Raw genomic sequence first — 7393 nt, 5'->3', positions numbered from 1 at the left:
AGCAGACACACACACACACGCACACACGCATGCACGGTATCCTGTGTCCAAAAATAGCAGCGCCGCGGCAGAGTTGAAACATTTTGCAGACAGAGTTCATCGGCCAGCGCACAAAGAGCGTAAAAGAGTTTTGCAGCAAACGACAACGACAACGACAAAGCATAGATAAACAGCGCAATCAATGAAGTATGTACCGTTATAACTGTGCGTGCATGTGTGCGTGTGCGCCCAAAACAGCTGCTTTCGCCAAGCGCTTGTGTGTTTCATCCGAAAATCAGCCGAGTTTTAGCGCGCGCGAGCTTCCAACTTTTCGTTGAACTATAATAACACAAATATGCCACACAGCGAAAGCGACGCCTGGAAGTATGCTAAGCGTGCATATTGTACGATTTGTCGGCGTAAAATGCGTGAGCGCGCATGCTTACGCTGCGAGCAGCTTGGCGGCAATTGGCGCCAACTTCCATGCGTTTTCTCCCACATCCAGGCGAAATGAGCGTAACTGAGCGCTATTGCTGAGCGCACAGGCTGGTGCGTGCTCTGGCGTTGTGTGTGTCTGCTTTGCTCGCTTGCTTTTATTGCGTTTCGCTACTCGTTCCACTCCGCCGACGACGTGCGTCTACTATTTTTTCGGTGTTTGACATTTTGAGGTTCAGCTTTGTTTTTTTGCGTGCCCGCAACACACAAGTGCAAGCGTGTAAAACGTTCGTATGACAACTGTTTTGACACTGCGAGCAGACATGCACACACAGTATTTCGTGTACCTGCCAAAGTAATGCCAAACACACAAGTTTCCCAGTAAGCATTAGAAGTTGGAAGCTCTATAAGGTATTTCAGGAAGAGGTTACAATATGGTATACTTCTCTTCTGTCAATTCCTTTTCATTGGCGGAGTTTTTTACATGAAGGGTCTCAAACCTACCGCACAGCCCTGGGGAGGGGATATTTCACCTTCTCACTTTAGCTCGCCTTTAAAAGGATGTTTTTTGGCTACCTTGAGAATACTTGGTCTAAAACCGCAAATCGTGAGCTGCTTGAGCCATATGTGAAGGAATTGTTTCCGGCCACTCCCAAGTAAATGGGTCTCAGCGAAGTCTCCTCACTTGCGTGAACTTCTACACGTGGCTCCATCATCTATTCTATCAGCGCCATGAATCTCTATATGTTATGCTGATTATATATCACTAGATGACCTGGACAACTTCTGTCTTGGTAGCGTTTTTTTCACTAAATTTCACTGAACCGCACCGATATCGCCTTTTGGCTAAGAATTGTGGCTACAAATCGCAGTCAGTAACATTCCGGGCATCCCAAATTAAATCTTATCGCTTAAAGTTTCATACGAGCTCAAGTGGGCGTATTGTTTTCTAAGAAAATATTCCTGTTTTGTTGTTTGAATTCAACAAGCGTGAAGTATAGATTAAGCCTTATGTACGCCCTCGGACTGTCAATAGCGACATCAGGTATACATCTTTGCTTCCAGGGTGAACCAAAAATCCACTCAAACAAATTTTAAATCTTCTGTTCGCCACAGTTGTTATCTCCGTTCATTTCGGAGTATGAGCAAGTTTGAGTTCTGGTCCATTCTACTATGTTCTTGCAAAGCCATTGGTAGATAAAACGCCTATTCGTCCCTCAGCGACACTAAAGCAATCCTCCCGACTGTATTTATTACTATTATCGTTCCAAGGACAGTCGGGTCTATGTGACCGGAACGAACCCGGATTTTCATCTGGCCAGGGACTGTCGAATTGGAAAAATTCTGCAGCTACGACAACAATTGCATTTACTACCAAATTTTTCTCTTCGAAATAAAAGCATTCATTGAAAATCCAATCCGACTCAAAGAAATCATCTTCAGCACACAAAATTGTTCAAGATCCCTATAATTCGGAAAGTTTAAACATTTTAATGTCGAATATTTGTTAATTCCTGAGGATTTAGTTACCCGCGTGTGCAAAAGCATTGTGGTCGAACCATATTTTCCACTGTTCCAAAGGCAGTGGGGTCTTTGTTACTGGAAAGGACCTGGATTCTCATCCGGCCAAGGACTGTCAACTCGACAGCATTCCCCCAAAAAACTGAGGCGAGGTTTTCTGTCGCGATAACGACAACAACCTATTCTTCCAAAAATTGTACAGAGAGTTGACAGCTTTCTTGCATTCTTTATATCCAATAATCCGTCTAAATGTGAGACACACTTACTGGAGAGATTCCACCAAGTAACCCTTTACATTTTATAGCCGGGAAGGTAATTTCATATTGAAATAGACGAGACTGATGGACGACGGATTCATTAAAAAAGCTGGTTTGATGCTAAAGTCTTCTTCTTTATTATTGGCGTAGTCACCGCTTACGCTATAGCCGAGTTTACAACAGCGTGCCAGTCCTTTCTTCTTTTCGAAATTTGGCGCCAATTTCAGATACCAAGTACAGCCAGGTCCTTCTCCACCTAATCTTTCCAGCGGAGTAGAAGTCCTCTGCTTCCCTCGACGGTCACTACTTCGTAGTTATGACTGTCAACAGTGATGTGGGAACTAAGCCATCCTTTGCTAACGACGGTAAACGTCTCCGAGTTTTCGTCTTCGAAAAGCTTGTTAGCGAAATATATTATTCTGCAGGAGGCGGCTTGCATTTTCTTGCACTAAATCTAAAATAAGTGCGCTATAAATATAAGAAGAAGCCTATTCTAATATAAAGAAGCGGTGTATTTGTACTGATGTTGGTTTCGAGCTGCCTGAAAGCATGCTTATAAACAGTACTATATAAGGACATGCATATGCCTATATACTTACCAGCAATAAAAAAATCGCTAACATATACATTCAAAACTCTATATATAGCTTATACATATATACAGACTTTATTCTATACAATTTGATCGAAAATATTTTTATGTATATATATTTATATATGCATGTATATATCTATACTATTTTATAAACCACATACAAATATACTTATCAATTTGTATACCACTTTGCATATGTTGATTCCTTTTTTGTGGCACCATTCAACAGCGTGTTTTCTGCGGATTAAGGTTCTTTATGCTCTTCAATGAAAACAGCATTCACGCGCATATTGAGACCACAAACACCCACACACACACACTCATAAGAAATATAGGCAATGTATAGAAATAAATTTCCATAACGCTACATATGTTCATATGTTATCCATGCATATTTGCAGGCAGACACTTACATATACATATACATAGTATATCTCTTTAAGTCTCGTGGCATTACGGTTCTTAACAAGTTGTTTTACAAAAGATTGATGTTTTTGATTGATTGATATGCTTTAAATGGGCATTACACAGGGCTAAATGATTTCGCTGTCTAGCGAAATGTTTATACACACACCCATACATTTGCATTTCATATTTGCATTTATTACAGGCAGACAAATATCACAAAAGTGGGGAAATAACTCATTCTTACTGTAATTGAAAGGCTGAGAGCGTTAAAAATAGAACTACTACTATGAGCAAAAAATAGTAAGGTTTTTTCATAATTTTAAGATTTTTAATTTATTCTTTAAAGTATGTGTCGTCTCCCTTAAAGTTATTTCCCTTGACCCCAATACACTCGTGCCAAAGAGTTTTCCAATCCTCAAAATAGTTTGTTAAAGTCACTTTCCTGAAGAGTCTCTAAGAAACATAGCTATTCTTGTTTATGTTTTCGATTGACTAAAAATGGTTTCCCCGGAACTGAGTCTGCTAAACAGCCAGAAGTCATACAGAGCTAAATCAGTGTGAATACAGTCGTTGCGACAAGATATTTGTTGAAAATTTCGATAATCGAAAAAAACCTTGTCCAATATAACCTTTATTGACTTCTTTGACCGTGGGTTTTTTGCCTTCGGCTACCCTTTGTCTCGATATCGGCCGTAATGATATTTATGTTTCCAGATACTAAGCATAGACCCAAGACTCATCACTAGTATATTATAATTATGTTTCATGACATCCTGGTAATCGGAAAGCATTGTTTGATTTTGGGCTAATCATGCTTTCTATCGTCCGCAATTGATATGAATTTTCTATCCTTCAAAGTTTTTGCGGAGTCCTGAACAAATACAAGGTGCGTATTCCAAGTAAACAGGATTTCGAAAATGAAATTATCACTGACAATCGCACCAGCCGACATATAGATGCGCAAATCAGAGGGCGCTAACTTTATTCAAAAAGTCCTGTTTACTTGGAAACGCACCTTGTAATATTCGGAAAGTGTCAAGTCTGGAAAATATGGCGAGGTGCGGTAGCTTATCCCATTCATGCTGCAGAAGCTTTTTGGCGATGTCAGCAAACTTGTATGAAGTCTCGCATTATCGGGTGGACACTACACATTTTCTATGAATCCATTCCGCCCACTTCTATTTGAGTACATCACTTAATGTTCCAGCTGATCCCAATACACTTCGTTATTAAGTCGGGCAAAGCTTACACATGATCTCTTGAAATCCTATGCAACCAAACAGACACTATATACTTTTATTTTTGTGGCTACTAGCTTTCGAAGTGGTTCAGCGGTTCTTCCTAATTTGACCGTGATCTCTTGCACTGTAAATGTTTGTAAACAACCCACTTTTCTTCGCCAGTAAACAGCGCTGTCAAAAATCACTTTTTTTGACGTTTGATAAGAAAATTACATTCGTTAATGTGACGAACAATTTTGTTCTGTAAGAACATGAGTAATGAATATGTCAAGCTTCAAAGTTAAATCTTAGACGTGTCATGTTGCTTGCGAACGATCTCGTTTAGACAAATTAAATCTTCAGTAATCTCTCTACATCGTTCAGATGCCTTCCAGGACGTGGTGCAATCCTCAAGATCGGAATTAGCCGGACCAAAGTTTTTGCAAACCAATTTTGGCTACGTTCAGTCAACATAATTTTTGCCTTACCTTGAACTATATATTTACGTTTTTTAAAAATATAAATATAAATAACATTTTTATGCCGAAAAATGCTGTGCGCGATTTTCCATCATAGATAGGATACCAAACAAAAAACCGTTCCAAAAAAATTTAGGAGAATTTGCTTACAAAACAAGACGATTATCAGCGTGTGGCTTCGAGCGTAATAAACACGAGTTTTTGCGTCAATATGTTGAACGGATGAAACATGGCTCCATCATTTCACTCCGAAGTTCAATCGGAAGCTTGTCATCCGAGTGGACGCACACGATAAACCCCCTCCGGCGTAAAAAAAGTAGCGTTTGTATTTTGAAATCGTTATTGAACGTTTGAAGAAAAATTGTCGAAAAATGGCCGCATTTGAAGAAAAGAAAATGCTGTTTTCAACAAACAATTCACGTGCCACAAGTCAGTGAAAATGATCCAAAAATCCATGAATTGGACTTCGAATTGCTTCCGCATACACCGGATTCCCCAGATCTGGCCACAAGTGACTATTTCTAGTGCTCGGATCTCTAAAGAATGCTGGGAAGAAATTTTCGTCGAATGAAGAGGTTATTGACGAAGCTGAGGCCTCTTTTAAAGCACAGTACAAATCGTACTGCAAAAATGGTATCGAAAGGTTGATGATCGCTATAATCGGTGTATATCACCCTTGAAGTAAAGTATTTTGAAGATAAAAAAACACCAATTTTAACAAATACGAATTTCATCTATTGTAGCCCGAGGACTTTTCAATTGATTTGTTATATTATATGTTTAATTTTTCTAATTTTTTTAATATATTGTTTAATAATGAAGACACGTTGTTCTATCAGTAACGCCTTCTTTTTGATTAAGCTTTAACTATCAGCCATCAATTTTTTTAGAGTTAATAAAACTTTAAATATTGCGTTTGGGGCACCCTGTTGTTTCTTTCAAGCCCTTAATGAATATTTCAATCAGCCAAACAATGCTTGATAAATTTGGATACTTTTGTTACCCAAAACACTAACAATTTTCACAAACTTCACTTACCGCTTACCTCAAAATGGCGTTTATGATCCATCAAATTGAATGAAAAATTCAAACTCCGTGTTTTTTTACTAGACTTTTGAAAAAGATGTATGTATTTGAATTCATTTATATTATTATTAATAGTTTTTCATATGAACTGCATGCATCGAATACTTCAACAAAGGAGCTTTACAAACAATTTTTTTTTAGTTTTTTTTTATATATTTTTGTTTTCATTTTGTTTTCGTTTCGTGTGTGTTGACATTTAAAAAGTTACAAATTCGTTTAATTACAATTTTGTAAGGGTTATTTTGTAGTTGTAGTTGTAGTGATTGGTGGTGATGGTGGGGGTAGTGGTGTGAGTACATATGTATGTATGTAATATCAATATTTTTCACAATTTACCTCATTCGTCGTTTAGGCCTTAACACGCTGCTGCTTGCGTATGTGGTATGTGCACATGTAGTTGCATGCATGGTATATATGTATGTATATGTTTGTAGGTTATTAAAGAAGAATTTTAAATTTCAATATTTTAAGTACTTATGATTTGGAGATTTATCGAGAGATTTAGAGAGACTTGTGCTAAGCTACTTGGAGTTGATTATTTACAATTACAAATACAGAATTGAGTGCGATGTGACGGACAGCTTGTATGTGTGTATGGATGTGTGTATTTATGTATGTAGTATTTACTGTTGTTGTTATTGTTTTGGCTTTGGTGTTAAGTGTGACCAACGGTTCAAATAGTGTGAAAGACGCCTTGTAAAGCTTGTGTAGATTTTAAATGTTTTTTTAATTATGTTTTTTTAATTTTGCATCTTGGTACGAGTTCAAGTTGCTTTCTTCAGAAAGCTTCGAAAAAAAAGCTCTGGCACTGTTTTGAAAAAAGCTCTGAGGCAGAGAAACAAATATATTTTATCATTCTGAAAAAAAAATAATTTTCCTTTCAACTAAGTGTCTCACTTTTGACTAATTTTTAACTTGTAAGATTTAAAACTTGTTGAGCTTTCGAGTAAAACTTACTAAGTAAACATATTTAATTAAGTTGGTGTGAAATTCATGCTCTCAGCTGTCAATTCAAAAATGTTGACCATCCTCTCTATTAGATCCTCTAATCAACTTGCATAAAGAATAGAGCGAGGAACTCTAGAGTTACTATAAACTTCTCTTAAATTGTGCACCGTCAGTTTGTTTTCTGTTTTTCTAACGAAATATAAATTTCAACCTTCTTTTCACTGTTCAATAGTGCGAAGATTTGTCATATCCTACCAAAGTTCTCTTCCTATTTATTACTTAAAATCGAGTTTTGAAAACATTTTGAAATTAATGGCATATGAAATAATGAAAATTTTGAAATTGATAAAACAGTATGGCCATAATACCATCTGATCAAATTTGAACCGGACTGAAAAATGCAAATGTTCAATATGACCTTCAAAATAGGCTTTTCAGCCAATTTGAAATTTATAAAATAGTCAC

This window comes from Bactrocera dorsalis, chromosome 1 (assembly GCF_023373825.1).
Source record: "Bactrocera dorsalis isolate Fly_Bdor chromosome 1, ASM2337382v1, whole genome shotgun sequence".
NCBI lineage: Eukaryota > Metazoa > Arthropoda > Insecta > Diptera > Tephritidae > Bactrocera > Bactrocera dorsalis.
The sequence above is the reverse complement of the archived record's forward strand: the minus strand, read 5'-3'. Positions refer to the sequence as shown.